The sequence below is a fragment of the Amia ocellicauda genome, unplaced genomic scaffold, assembly GCF_036373705.1.
Source record: "Amia ocellicauda isolate fAmiCal2 unplaced genomic scaffold, fAmiCal2.hap1 HAP1_SCAFFOLD_82, whole genome shotgun sequence".
Taxonomy (NCBI): domain Eukaryota; kingdom Metazoa; phylum Chordata; class Actinopteri; order Amiiformes; family Amiidae; genus Amia; species Amia ocellicauda.
This window is the reverse complement of record NW_027103008.1, coordinates 342,231-354,298: the sequence shown is the minus strand read 5'-3', so window position 1 is coordinate 354,298 and position 12,068 is coordinate 342,231. Positions and strand designations below refer to the sequence as shown.

The window sequence follows — 12,068 nt, the reverse complement described above, 5'->3', positions numbered from 1 at the left end:
GGAGGAGATATAATTGAAGTATAGTACACGTACCCAGCTACTGTCAACACCCTTTGCTGCACTGATATTTTTCCATCCATTTTTTTTTTTTTTTTTTTTTTTGCTGGAAGTTCCGTCAATACCCGCCAACCTTTAAGAGACATCATGCAGCCAGGCCTCTTGGCTTGCGGCCACACCATCCTGAACGCGCCCGATCTCGTCAGATCTCGGAAGCTAAACGGGGCAGGGCCTGGTCAGTACTTGGATGGGAGACCTCCTAGAAATACCTGGTGCTGCAAGCCTTTTACGTCTCCTGGGTAACTTCATCGTAGCTCTTAATACTCTCTTTCTGTCTCCAGGAGATATAATTGAAGAATTGTACACGTACCCGGCTACTTTCAACACCCTTTCCTGCACTGATATTTTTCCCTCCATTTTTCTATTTTTTTTTTTTTTTTTTTTGCTGGAAATTCCGTCAATACCCGCCAGCCTTTAAGAGACATCATGCAGCCAGGCCTTTTGGCTTGCGGCCACACCGTCCTGAACGCGCCCGATCTCGTCAGATCTCGGAAGCTAAACGGGGCAGGGCCTGGTCAGTATTTGGATGGGAGACCTCCTGGAAATACCTAGTGCTGCAAGCTTTTACGTCTCCTGGGTAACTTTATCGTAGCTCTTAATACTCTCTCTCTGTCTGGAGGAGATATAATTGAAGTATTGTACACGTATCCAGCTACTGTCAACACCCTTTGCTGCACTGATTTTTTTCCATCCATTTTTCTTTTTTCTTTTTTTCTTTTTTTTTTTTGCTGGAAGTTCTGTCAATACCCGCCAACCTTTAAGAGACATCATGCAGCCAGGCCTTTCAGCTTGTGGCCACACCGTCCTGAATGCGCCCGATCTCGTCAGATCTCGGAAGCTAAACGGGGCAGGGCCTGGTCAGTATTTGGATGGGAGACCTCCTAGAAATACCAGGTGCTGCAAGCTTTTTACGTCTCCTGGGTAACTTCATCGTAGCTCTTAATACTCTCTTTCTGTCTCCAGGAGATATAATTGAAGAATTGTACACGTACCCGGCTACTTTCAACACCCTTTGCTGCACTGGTATATTTCCCTCTATTTTTCTTTTTTTTTTTGCTGGCAGTTCCGTCAATACCCGCCAGCCTTTAAGAGACATCATGCAGCCAGACATCTCGGCTTGCGGCCACACAATCCTGAAAGCGCCCGATCTCGTCAGACCTCGGAAGCTAAACGAGGCAGGGCCTGGTCAGTACTTGGATGGGAGACCTCCTAGAAATACCAGGTGCTGCAAGCTTTTTACGTCTCCTGGGTAACTTCATCGTAGCTCTTAATACTCTCTTTCTGTCTCCAGGAGATATAATTGAAGAATTGTACACGTACCCGGCTACTTTCAACACCCTTTGCTGCACTGGTATATTTCCCTCTATTTTTCTTTTTTTTTTTGCTGGCAGTTCCGTCAATACCCGCCAGCCTTTAAGAGACATCATGCAGCCAGACATCTCGGCTTGCGGCCACACAATCCTGAATGCGCCCGATCTCGTCAGATCTCGGAAGCTAATCGGGGCAGGACCTGGTCAGTACATGAATGTGAGACCTCCTGGAAATACCTGGTGCTGCAAGCTTTTACGTCTCCTGGGTAACTTTATCGTAGCTCTTAATACTCTCTATCTGTCTGGAGGAGATATAATTGAAGTATTGTACACGTACCCAGCTACTGTCAACACCCTTTGCTGCACTGATATTTTTCCATCCATTTTTCTTTTTTCTTTTTTCTTTTTTTGCTGGAAATTCCGTCAATACCCGCTAGCCTTTAAGAGACATCATGCAGCCAGACATCTCGGCTTGCCGGCCACACCGTCCTGAACGCGCCCGATCTTGTCAGATCTCGGAAGCTAAACGGGGCAGGACCTGGTCAGTACTTAAATGTGAGACCTCCTGGAAATACCAGGTGCTGCCAGCTTTTTACGTCTCCTGGGGAACTTCATCGTAGCTCTTAATACTCTCTTTCTGTCTGGAGAAGATATAATTGAAGAATTGTAAACGTACCCGGCTACTTTCAACACCCTTTGCTGCACTGGTATATTTCCCTCTATTTTTCTTTTTTTTTTTTGCTGGCAGTTCCGTCAATACCCGCCAGCCTTTAAGAGACATCATGCAGCCAGGCATCTTGGCTTGCGGCCACACCATCCTGAACGCGCCCGATCTCATCAGATCTCGGAAGCTAAACGGGGCAGGACCTGGTCAGTACATGAAAGTGAGACCTCCTGGAAATACCTAGTGCTGCAAGCTTTTACGTCTCCTGGGTAACTTTATCGTAGCTCTTAATACTCTCTCTCTGTCTGGAGGAGATATAATTGAAGTATTGTACACGTACCCAGCTACTGTCAACACCCTTTGCTGCACTGATATTTTTCCATCCATTTTTCTTTTTTTTTTTTTTTTTTGCTGGAAGTTCCGTCAATACCCGCCAACCTTTAAGAGACATCATGCAGCCAGGCCTCTCGGCTTGCGGCCACACCGTCCTGAATGCGCCCGATCTCGTCAGATCTCGGAAGCTAAACGGGGCAGGGCCTGGTCAGTACTTGGATGGGAGACCTCCTAGAAATACCAGGTGCTGCAAGCCTTTTACGTCTCCTGCGTAACTTCATCGTAGCTCTTAATACTCTCTTTCTGTCTCCAGGAGATATAATTGAAGAATTGTACACGTACTAGGCTACTTTCAACACCCTTTGCTGCACTGATATTTTTCCCTCCATTTTTCTTTTTATTTTATTTTTTTGCTGGAAGTTCCGTCAATATCCGCCAGCCTTTAAGAGACATCATGCAGCCAGGCCTCTTGGCTTGTAGTCACACTGTCCTGAATGCGCCCGATCATATCAGATTTCGGAAGCTGAACGGGGCAGGGCCTGGTCAATACTTGGATGTGTGACCTTCTGGAAATACCAGGTGCTGCAAGCTTTTTACGTCTCCTGGGTAACTTCATCGTAGCTCTTAATACTCTCTTTCTGTCTCCAGGAGATATAATTGAAGAATTGTACACGTACCCGGCTAATTTCAACACCCTTTGCTGCACTGGTATATTTCCCTCTATTTTTCTTTTTTTTTTTGCTGGCAGTTCCGTCAATACCCGCCAGCCTTTAAGAGACATCATGCAGCCAGGCGTCTCGGATTGCGGCCACACCATCCTGAACGCGCCCGATCTCGTCAGATCTCGAAAGCTAAACGGGGCAGGACCTGGTCAGTACTTGGATGGGAGACCTCCTAGAAATACCAGGTGCTGCAAGCTTTTTATGTCTCCTGGGTAACTTCATCGTAGCTCTTAATACTCTCTTTCAGTCTGGAGGAGATATAATTGAAGAATTGTACAAGTACCCGGCTACTTTCAACAGCCTTTGCTGCACTGGTATTTTTCCCTCTATTTTTCTTTTTATTTTTGCTGGCAGTTCCGTCAATACCCGCCAGCCTTTAAGAGACATCATGCAGCCAGGCCTCTCGGCTTGCGGCCACACCGTCCTGAACGCGCCCGATCTCGTCAGATCTCGGAATTTAAACGGGGCAGGGCCTGGTCAGTACTTTTATAGGTGACCTTCTGGAATTACCAGGTGCTGCAAGCTTTTTACGTCTCCTGGGTAACTTCATCGTAGCTCTTAATACTCTCTTTCAGTCTGGAGGAGATATAATTGAAGAATTGTACATGTACCTGGCTACTTTCAACACCCTTTGCTGCACTGATATTTTTACCACCATTTCTCTTTTTTTTTATTTGCTGGATGTTCCGTCACAACCCGCCAACCATTAAGAGACATCATGCAGCCAGGCCTCTCGGCTTGCAGCCACACCGTCCTGAACGCCCCCGATCTCATCAGATCTTGGAATTTAAACGGGGCAGGGCCTGGTCAGTACTTGGATGGGTGACCTCCTGGAAATGCCAGGTGCTGCAAGCTTTTTACGTCTCCTGGGTAACTTCATCGTAGCTCTTAATACTCTCTTTCTGTCTGGAGGAGATATAATTGAAGAATTGTACACGTACCCGGCTACTTTCAAAACCCATTACTGCACTGATATTTTTCCCTCCATTTTTCTTTTTCTTTATTTATTTATTTTTTTTTTGCTGGAAGTTCCGTCAATACCCGTCAGCCTTTAAGAGACATCATGCAGCCAGGCCTCTTGGCTTGCGGCCACATTGTCCTGAACGCGCCCTATCTCGTCAGATCTCGGAAGCTAAACGGGGCAGGGCCTGGTCAGTACTTTTATGGGTGACCTTCTGGAAATACGAGGTGTTGCAAACTTTTTACGTCTCCTGGGTATCTTCATCGTAGCTCTTAATTCTCTCTTTCTGTCTGGAGGAGATATAATTGAAGAATTGTACACGTACCAGGCAACTTTCAACACCCTTTGCTGCACTGATATTGTTGCCTCCGTTTTTCTTTTTTTTTTTTTTTTGCTGGAAATTCCGTCAATACCCGCCAGCCTTTAAGAGACATCATGCAGCCAGGCATCTCGGCTTGCGGCCACACCATCCTGAACACGCCCGATCTCGTCAGATCTCGGAAGCTAAACGGGGCAGGACCTGGTCAGTACTTGAATGTGAGACCTCCTGGAAATACCTGGTGCTGCAAGCTTTTACGTCTCCTGGGTAACTTTATCGTAGCTCTTAATACTCTCTTTCAGTCTGGAGGAGATATAATTGAAGAATTGTACACGTACCCGGCTACTTTCAACACCATTTCCTGCACTGATATTTTTCCCTCCATTTTTCTATTTTTTTTTTTTTTTTTTATGCTGGAAATTCCGTCAATACCCGCCAGCCTTTAAGAGACATCATGCAGCCAGGCGTCTCGGCTTGTGGCCACACCGTCCTGAACGCGCCCGATCTCGTCAGATCTCGGAAACTAAACGGGGCAGGACCTGGTCAGTACTTGGATGGGAGACCTCCTGGAAGTACCAGGTGCTGCAAGCTTTTTACGTCACCTGGGGAACTTCGTCGTAGCTTTTAATACTCTCTTTCTGTCTGGAGGAGATTAATTGAAGAATTGTACACGTACCCGGCTACTTTCAACACCCTTTCCTGCACTGATATTTTTCCCTCCATGTTTCCTTTTTCTTTTTTTTTTTTGCTGGAAGTTCCGTCAATACCCTCCAGCCTTTAAGAGACATCATGCAGCCAGGCATCTCGGCTTGCGGCCACACCATCCTGAACGCGCCCGATCTCGTCACATCTCGGAAGCTAAACGGGGCAGGACCTGGTCAGTACATGAAAGTGAGACCTCCTGGAAATACCTAGTGCTGCAAGCTTTTACGTCTCCTGGGTAACTTTATCGTAGCTCTCAATACTCTCTCTCTGTCTGGAGGAGATATAATTGAAGTATTGTACACGTATCCAGCTACTGTCAACACCCTTTGCTGCACTGATATTTTTCCATCCATTTTTCTTTTTTCTTTTTTTCTATTTTTTTTTTGCTGGAAGTTCCGTCAATACCCGCCAACCTTTAAGAGACATCATGCAGCCAGGCCTTTCGGCTTGTGGCCACACCGTCCTGAATGCGCCCGATCTCGTCAGATCTCGGAAGCTAAACGGGGCAGGGCCTTGTCAGTACTTGGATGGGAGACCTCCTAGAAATACCAGGTGCTGCAAGCTTTTTACGTCTCCTGGGTAACTTCATCGTAGCTCTTAATACTCTCTTTCTGTCTCCAGGAGATATAATTGAAGAATTGTACACGTACCCGGCTAATTTCAACACCCTTTGCTGCACTGGTATATTTCCCTCTATTTTTCTTTTTTTTTTTGCTGGAAGTTCCGTCAATACCCGCCAACCTTTAAGAGACATCATGCAGCCAGGCCTCTTGGCTTGCGGCCACACCGTCCTGAATGCGCCCGATCTCGTCAGATCTCGGAAGCTAAACAGGGCAGGGCCTGGTCAGTACTTGGATGGGAGACCTCCTAGAAATACCAGGTGCTGCAAGCTTTTTACGTCTCCTGGGTAACTTCATCGTAGCTCTTAATACTCTCTTTCTGTCTCCAGGAGATATAATTGAAGAATTGTACACGTACCCGGCTACTTTCAACACCCTTTGCTGCACTGGTATATTTCCCTCTATTTTTCTTTTTTTTTTTTAGTGGCAGTTCCGTCAATACCCGCCAGCCTTTAAGAGACATCATGCAGCCAGGCATCTCGGCTTGCGGCCACACCATCCTGAACGCACCCGATCTCGTCAGATCTCGGAAGCTAAACGGGGCAGGACCTGGTCAGTACATGAAAGTGAGACCTCCTGGAAATACCTAGTGCTGCAAGCTTTTACGTCTCCTGGGTAACTTTATCGTAGCTCTCAATACTCTCTCTCTGTCTGGAGGAGATATAATTGAAGTATTGTACACGTATCCAGCTACTGTCAACACCCTTTGCTGCACTGATATTTTTCCATCCATTTTTCTTTTTTCTTTTTTTCTTTTTTTTTTTTGCTGGAAGTTCCGTCAATACCCGCCAACCTTTAAGAGACATCATGCAGCCAGGCCTTTCGGCTTGTGGCCACACCGTCCTGAATGCGCCCGATCTCGTCAGATCTCGGAAGCTAAACGGGGCAGGGCCTTGTCAGTACTTGGATGGGAGACCTCCTAGAAATACCAGGTGCTGCAAGCTTTTTACGTCTCCTGGGTAACTTCATCGTAGCTCTTAATACTCTCTTTCTGTCTCCAGGAGATATAATTGAAGAATTGTACACGTACCCGGCTACTTTCAACACCCTTTGCTGCACTGGTATATTTCCCTCTATTTTTCTTTTTTTTTTTGCTGGCAGTTCCGTCAATACCCGCCAGCCTTTAAGAGACATCATGCAGCCAGACATCTCGGCTTGTGGCCACACCATCCTGAACGCGCCCGATCTTGTCAGATCTCGGAAGCTAAACGGGGCAGGACCTGGTCAGTACTTGGATGGGAGACCTCCTAGAAATACCAGGTGCTGCAAGCTTTTTACGTCTCCTTGGTAACTTAATCGTAGCTCTTAATACTCTCTTTCTGTCTCCAGGAGATATAATTGAAGAATTGTACACGTACCCGGCTACTTTCAACACCCTTTGCTGCACTGGTATATTTCCCTCTATTTTTCTTTTTTTTTTTTGCTGGCAGTTCCGTCAATACCCGCCAGCCTTTAAGAGACATCATGCAGCCAGGCATCTTGGCTTGCGGCCACACCATCCTGAACGCGCCCGATCTCGTCAGATCTCGGAAGCTAAACGGGGCAGGACCTGGTCAGTACATGAAAGTGAGACCTCCTGGAAATACCTAGTGCTGCAAGCTTTTACGTCTCCTGGGTAACTTTATCGTAGCTCTTAATACTCTCTATCTGTCTGGAGGAGATATAATTGAAATATTGTACACGTACCCAGCTACTGTCAACACCCTTTGCTGCACTGATATTTTTCCATCCATTTTTCTTTTTTTTTTTTTTTTTTTGCTGGAAGTTCCGTCAATACCCGCCAACCTTTAAGAGACATCATGCAGCCAGGCTTCTCGGCTTGCAGCCACACCGTCCTGAACGTGCCTGATCTCGTAAGATCTCGGAAGCTAAACGGGGCAGGACCTGGTCAGTACTTGGATGGGAGACCTCCTGGAAATACCTGGTGCTGCAAGATTTTACGTCTCCTGGGTAACTTTATCGTAGCTCTTAGTTCTTTCTTTCTGTCTGGAGGAGATATAATTTAAGAATTGTACACGTACCCAGCTACTGTCAACACCCTTTGCTGCACTGATATTTTTCCATCCATTTTTCTTTTTTTTTTTTTTTTTTTTTTTTTGCTGGAAGTTCTGTCAATACCCGCCAACCTTTAAGAGACATCATGCAGCCAGGCCTTTCGGCTTGTGGCCACACCGTCCTGAATGCGCCCGATCTCGTCAGATCTCGGAAGCTAAACGGGGCAGGGCCTGGTCAGTACTTGGCTGGGAGACCTCCTAGAAATACCAGGTGCTGGAATCTTTTTACGTCTCCTGGGTAACTTCATCGTAGCTCTTAATACTCTCTTTCTGTCTCCAGGAGATATAATTGAAGAATTGTACACGTACCCGGCTACTTTCAACACCCTTTCCTGCACTGATATTTTTCCCTCCAGTTTTCTATTTTTTTTTTTTTTTTTTTTGCTGGAAATTCCATCAATACCCTCCAGCCTTTAAGAGACATCATGCGGCCAGGCATCTCGGCTTGCGGCCACACCATCCTGAACTCGCCCGATCTCGTCAGATCTTGGAAGCTAAACGGGGCAGGACCTGGTCAGTACATGAATGTGAGACCTCCTGGAAATACCTGGTGGTGCAAGCTTTTACGTCTCCTGGGTAACTTTATCGTAGCTCTTAATACTCTCTATCTGTCTGGAGGAGATATATTTGAAGAATTGTACACGTACCCGGCTACTTTCAACACCCTTTCCTGCACTGATATTTTTCCATCCATTTTTCTTTTTTTTTTTTTTTTTGCTGGAAATTCCGTCAATACACGCCAGCCTTTAAGAGACATCATGCAGCCAGACATCTCGGCTTGCGGCCACACCGTCCTGAACGCGCCCGATCTCGTCAGATCTCGGAAGCTAAACGGGGCAGGACCTGGTCAGTACTTGAATGTGAGACCTCCTGGAAATACCTGGTGCTGCAAGCTTTTACGTCTCCTGGGTAACTTTATCGTAGCTCTTAATACTCTCTATCTGTCTGGAGGAGATATAATTGAAGAATTGTACACGTACCCGGCTACCTTCAACACGCTTTGCTGCACTGATATTTTTCCCTCCATTTTTCTTTTTTCTTTTGTTTCTTGCTGGAAGTTCCATCAATACCCTCCAGCCTTTAAGAGACATCATGCAGCCAGGCCTCTTGGCTTGAGGCCACACCGTCCTGAAGACGCAAGATCTCGTCAGATCTCGGAAGAAAAACTGGGCAGGGCCTGGTCAGTAATTGGATGGGAGACCTCCTAGAAATACCAGGTGCTGCAAGCTTTTTACGTCTCCTTGGTAACTTCATCGTAGCTCTTAATACTCTCTTTCTGTCTCCAGGAGATATAATTGAAGAATTGTACACGTACCCGGCTACTTTCAACACCCTTTGCTGCACTGGTATATTTCCCTCTATTTTTCTTTTTTTTTTTTGCTGGCAGTTCCGTCAATACCCGCCAGCCTTTAAGAGACATCATGCAGCCAGGCATCTCGGCTTGCGGCCACACCATCCTGAACGCGCCCGATCTCGTCAGATCTCGGAAGCTAAACGGGGCAGGACCTGGTCAGTACATGAAAGTGAGACCTCCTGGAAATACCTAGTGCTGCAAGCTTTTACGTCTCCTGGGTAACTTTATCGTAGCTCTTAATACTCTCTATCTGTCTGGAGGAGATATAATTGAAATATTGTACACGTACCCAGCTACTGTCAACACCCTTTGCTGCACTGATATTTTTCCATCCATTTTTCTTTTTTTTTTTTTTTTTTTGCTGGAAGTTCCGTCAATACCCGCCAACCTTTAAGAGACATCATGCAGCCAGGCTTCTCGGCTTGTGGCCACACCGTCCTGAACGTGCCCGATCTCATAAAATCTCGGAAGCTAAACGGGGCAGGACCTGGTCAGTACTTGGATGGGAGACCTCCTGGAAATACCTGGTGCTGCAAGATTTTACGTCTCCTGGGTAACTTTATCGTAGCTCTTAGTTCTTTCTTTCTGTCTGGAGGAGATATAATTTAAGAATTGTACACGTACCCAGCTACTGTCAACACCCTTTGCTGCACTGATATTTTTCCATCCATTTTTCTTTTTTTTTTTTTTTTTTTTTTTTTGCTGGAAGTTCTGTCAATACCCGCCAACCTTTAAGAGACATCATGCAGCCAGGCCTTTCGGCTTGTGGCCACACCGTCCTGAATGCGCCCGATCTCGTCAGATCTCGGAAGCTAAACGGGGCAGGGCCTGGTCAGTACTTGGATGGGAGACCTCCTAGAAATACCAGGTGCTGGAAACTTTTTACGTCTCCTGGGTAACTTCATCGTAGCTCTTAATACTCTCTTTCTGTCTCCAGGAGATATATTTGAAGAATTGTACACGTACCCGGCTACTTTCAACACCCTTTCCTGCACTGATATTTTTCCCTCCAGTTTTCTATTTTTTTTTTTTTTTTTTTTGCTGGAAATTCCGTCAATACCCGCCAGCCTTTAAGAGACATCATGCAGCCAGGCATCTCGACTTGCGGCCACACCATCCTGAACTCGCCCGATCTCGTCAGATCTTGGAAGCTAAACGGGGCAGGACCTGGTCAGTACATGAATGTGAGACCTCCTGGAAATACCTGGTGCTGCAAGCTTTTACGTCTCCTGGGTAACTTTATCGTAGCTCTTAATACTCTCTATCTGTCTGGAGGAGATATATTTGAAGAATTGTACACGTACCCGGCTACTTTCAACACCCTTTCCTGCACTGATATTTTTCCATCCATTTTTCTTTTTTTTTTTTTTTTTGCTGGAAATTCCGTCAATACACGCCAGCCTTTAAGAGACATCATGCAGCCAGACATCTCGGCTTGCGGCCACACCGTCCTGAACGCGCCCGATCTCGTCAGATCTCGGAAGCTAAACGGGGCAGGACCTAGGCAGTACTTGAATGTGAGACCTCCTGGAAATACCTGGTGCTGCAAGCTTTTACGTCTCCTGGGTAACTTTATCGTAGCTCTTAATACTCTCTATCTGTCTGGAGGAGATATAATTGAAGAATTGTACACGTACCCGGCTACCTTCAACACGCTTTGCTGCACTGATATTTTTCCCTCCAATTTTCTTTTTTCTTTTGTTTCTTGCTGGAAGTTCCATCAATACCCTCCAGCCTTTAAGAGACATCATGCAGCCAGGCCTCTTGGCTTGAGGCCACACCGTCCTGAAGACGCAAGATCTCATCAGATCTCGGAAGAAAAACTGGGCAGGGCCTGGTCAGTAATTGGATGGTTGACCTCCTGGAAATACCAGGTGCTGAAAGCTTTTTACATCTCCTGGGTAACTTCAGCGTAGCTCTTAATACTCTCATTCAGTCTGGAGGAGATATAATTGAAGAATTGTACATGTACCCGGCTACTTTCAACACCCTGTCCTGCACTGATATTTTTCCCTCCATTTTTCTATTTATTTATTTTTTATTTTTTGCTGGAAGTTCCGTCAATACCCGCCAGCCTTTAAGAGACATCATGCAGCGAGGCCTCTTGGCTTGCGGCCACACCGTCCTGAACACGCCCGATCTCATCAGATCTTGGAAGCTAAGCCGGGCAGGGCCTGGTCAGTACTTGGATGGGAGACCTCCTGGAAATACCTGGTGCTGCAAGCTTTTTACGTCTCCTGGGAAACTTCATCGTAGCTCTTAATACTCTCTATCTGTCTGGAGGAGATATAATTGAAGTATTGTACACGTACCCGGCTACTTTCAACAGCCTTTGCTGCACTGATATTTTTCCCTCCATTTTCCATTTTTTTTTTTTTTTTTTTTTGCTGGAAGTTCCGTCAATACCCGCCAGCCTTTAAGAGACATCATGCAGCCAGGCCTCTTGGCTTGCGGCCACACCGTCCTGAACGCGCCCGATGTCGTCAGATCTCGGAAGTTAACGGGGCAGGGCCTGGTCAGTACTTGGATGGGTGACCTCCTGGAAATACCAGGTGCTGCAAGCTTTTTACGTCTCCTGGGTAACTTCATCATAGCTCTTAATACTCTCTTTCAGTCTGTAGGAGATATTATTGAAGAATTGTACACGTACCCGGCTACTTTCAAAACCCTTTGCTGCACTGATATTTTTCCCTCCATTTTTCTTTTTTCTTTTTTTTTTTGCTGGAAGTTCCGTCAATACCCGCCAGCCTTAAAGAGACATCATGCAGCCGGGCCTCTTGGCTTTCGGCCACACCGTCCTGAACGCGCATGATATCGTCAGATCTCGGAAGCTAAACGGGCAGGACCTGGTCAGTACTTGAATGTGAGACCTCCTGGAAATACCAGGTGCTGCAAGCTGTTACGTCTCCTGGGTAACTTTATCGTAGCTCTTAATACTCTCTTTCAGTCTGCAGGAGATATAATTGAAG

At 46.3% G+C, this 12,068-nt stretch overlaps 6 non-coding genes and 29 pseudogenes across 6 annotated transcripts; all 35 read left to right on the top strand.

Moving 5' to 3' along the window:
* Window positions 1-162: 162 nt before the first annotated feature.
* On the top strand, window positions 163-281 carry LOC136743906 (5S ribosomal RNA). Its single transcript, XR_010815861.1, has one exon. It is a non-coding gene; the product is annotated as a 5S ribosomal RNA (ribosomal RNA).
* A 220-nt stretch (window positions 282-501) lies between these two features.
* LOC136743929 (5S ribosomal RNA) lies at window positions 502-620 on the top strand. The gene has a single exon (XR_010815863.1). It is a non-coding gene; the product is annotated as a 5S ribosomal RNA (ribosomal RNA).
* Window positions 621-844: 224 nt separating this feature from the next.
* Window positions 845-963, top strand: LOC136743884 (5S ribosomal RNA). The gene has a single exon (XR_010815859.1). It is a non-coding gene; the product is annotated as a 5S ribosomal RNA (ribosomal RNA).
* Window positions 964-1,172: 209 nt separating this feature from the next.
* On the top strand, window positions 1,173-1,291 carry LOC136743883 (uncharacterized; annotated as a pseudogene).
* A 209-nt stretch (window positions 1,292-1,500) lies between these two features.
* Window positions 1,501-1,619, top strand: LOC136743984 (uncharacterized; annotated as a pseudogene).
* A 218-nt stretch (window positions 1,620-1,837) lies between these two features.
* On the top strand, window positions 1,838-1,957 carry LOC136744008 (uncharacterized; annotated as a pseudogene).
* Window positions 1,958-2,167: 210 nt separating this feature from the next.
* On the top strand, window positions 2,168-2,286 carry LOC136743977 (uncharacterized; annotated as a pseudogene).
* A 215-nt stretch (window positions 2,287-2,501) lies between these two features.
* LOC136743860 (5S ribosomal RNA) lies at window positions 2,502-2,620 on the top strand. Its single transcript, XR_010815856.1, has one exon. It is a non-coding gene; the product is annotated as a 5S ribosomal RNA (ribosomal RNA).
* Window positions 2,621-2,836: 216 nt separating this feature from the next.
* LOC136744053 (uncharacterized) lies at window positions 2,837-2,955 on the top strand (annotated as a pseudogene).
* Window positions 2,956-3,164: 209 nt separating this feature from the next.
* On the top strand, window positions 3,165-3,283 carry LOC136743876 (uncharacterized; annotated as a pseudogene).
* A 209-nt stretch (window positions 3,284-3,492) lies between these two features.
* LOC136743945 (uncharacterized) lies at window positions 3,493-3,611 on the top strand (annotated as a pseudogene).
* Window positions 3,612-3,822: 211 nt separating this feature from the next.
* On the top strand, window positions 3,823-3,941 carry LOC136743843 (uncharacterized; annotated as a pseudogene).
* Window positions 3,942-4,167: 226 nt separating this feature from the next.
* LOC136744025 (uncharacterized) lies at window positions 4,168-4,286 on the top strand (annotated as a pseudogene).
* A 214-nt stretch (window positions 4,287-4,500) lies between these two features.
* On the top strand, window positions 4,501-4,619 carry LOC136743875 (uncharacterized; annotated as a pseudogene).
* A 219-nt stretch (window positions 4,620-4,838) lies between these two features.
* On the top strand, window positions 4,839-4,957 carry LOC136743862 (uncharacterized; annotated as a pseudogene).
* Window positions 4,958-5,173: 216 nt separating this feature from the next.
* Window positions 5,174-5,292, top strand: LOC136744060 (uncharacterized; annotated as a pseudogene).
* Window positions 5,293-5,516: 224 nt separating this feature from the next.
* Window positions 5,517-5,635, top strand: LOC136743853 (uncharacterized; annotated as a pseudogene).
* Window positions 5,636-5,844: 209 nt separating this feature from the next.
* On the top strand, window positions 5,845-5,963 carry LOC136743830 (5S ribosomal RNA). Its single transcript, XR_010815849.1, has one exon. It is a non-coding gene; the product is annotated as a 5S ribosomal RNA (ribosomal RNA).
* A 210-nt stretch (window positions 5,964-6,173) lies between these two features.
* LOC136743971 (uncharacterized) lies at window positions 6,174-6,292 on the top strand (annotated as a pseudogene).
* Window positions 6,293-6,516: 224 nt separating this feature from the next.
* LOC136743852 (uncharacterized) lies at window positions 6,517-6,635 on the top strand (annotated as a pseudogene).
* Window positions 6,636-6,844: 209 nt separating this feature from the next.
* LOC136743868 (uncharacterized) lies at window positions 6,845-6,963 on the top strand (annotated as a pseudogene).
* A 210-nt stretch (window positions 6,964-7,173) lies between these two features.
* LOC136743989 (uncharacterized) lies at window positions 7,174-7,292 on the top strand (annotated as a pseudogene).
* A 216-nt stretch (window positions 7,293-7,508) lies between these two features.
* LOC136743900 (uncharacterized) lies at window positions 7,509-7,627 on the top strand (annotated as a pseudogene).
* A 222-nt stretch (window positions 7,628-7,849) lies between these two features.
* Window positions 7,850-7,968, top strand: LOC136743913 (uncharacterized; annotated as a pseudogene).
* Window positions 7,969-8,188: 220 nt separating this feature from the next.
* Window positions 8,189-8,307, top strand: LOC136744012 (uncharacterized; annotated as a pseudogene).
* Window positions 8,308-8,521: 214 nt separating this feature from the next.
* On the top strand, window positions 8,522-8,640 carry LOC136743871 (uncharacterized; annotated as a pseudogene).
* Window positions 8,641-8,855: 215 nt separating this feature from the next.
* LOC136744015 (uncharacterized) lies at window positions 8,856-8,974 on the top strand (annotated as a pseudogene).
* A 210-nt stretch (window positions 8,975-9,184) lies between these two features.
* On the top strand, window positions 9,185-9,303 carry LOC136743988 (uncharacterized; annotated as a pseudogene).
* A 216-nt stretch (window positions 9,304-9,519) lies between these two features.
* On the top strand, window positions 9,520-9,638 carry LOC136743924 (uncharacterized; annotated as a pseudogene).
* A 222-nt stretch (window positions 9,639-9,860) lies between these two features.
* Window positions 9,861-9,979, top strand: LOC136743907 (uncharacterized; annotated as a pseudogene).
* Window positions 9,980-10,199: 220 nt separating this feature from the next.
* Window positions 10,200-10,318, top strand: LOC136743997 (uncharacterized; annotated as a pseudogene).
* A 214-nt stretch (window positions 10,319-10,532) lies between these two features.
* On the top strand, window positions 10,533-10,651 carry LOC136743901 (uncharacterized; annotated as a pseudogene).
* A 215-nt stretch (window positions 10,652-10,866) lies between these two features.
* LOC136744066 (uncharacterized) lies at window positions 10,867-10,985 on the top strand (annotated as a pseudogene).
* A 221-nt stretch (window positions 10,986-11,206) lies between these two features.
* Window positions 11,207-11,325, top strand: LOC136743998 (5S ribosomal RNA). Its single transcript, XR_010815870.1, has one exon. It is a non-coding gene; the product is annotated as a 5S ribosomal RNA (ribosomal RNA).
* A 220-nt stretch (window positions 11,326-11,545) lies between these two features.
* LOC136743885 (uncharacterized) lies at window positions 11,546-11,663 on the top strand (annotated as a pseudogene).
* The last annotated feature ends 405 nt before the right edge of the window (window positions 11,664-12,068 follow it).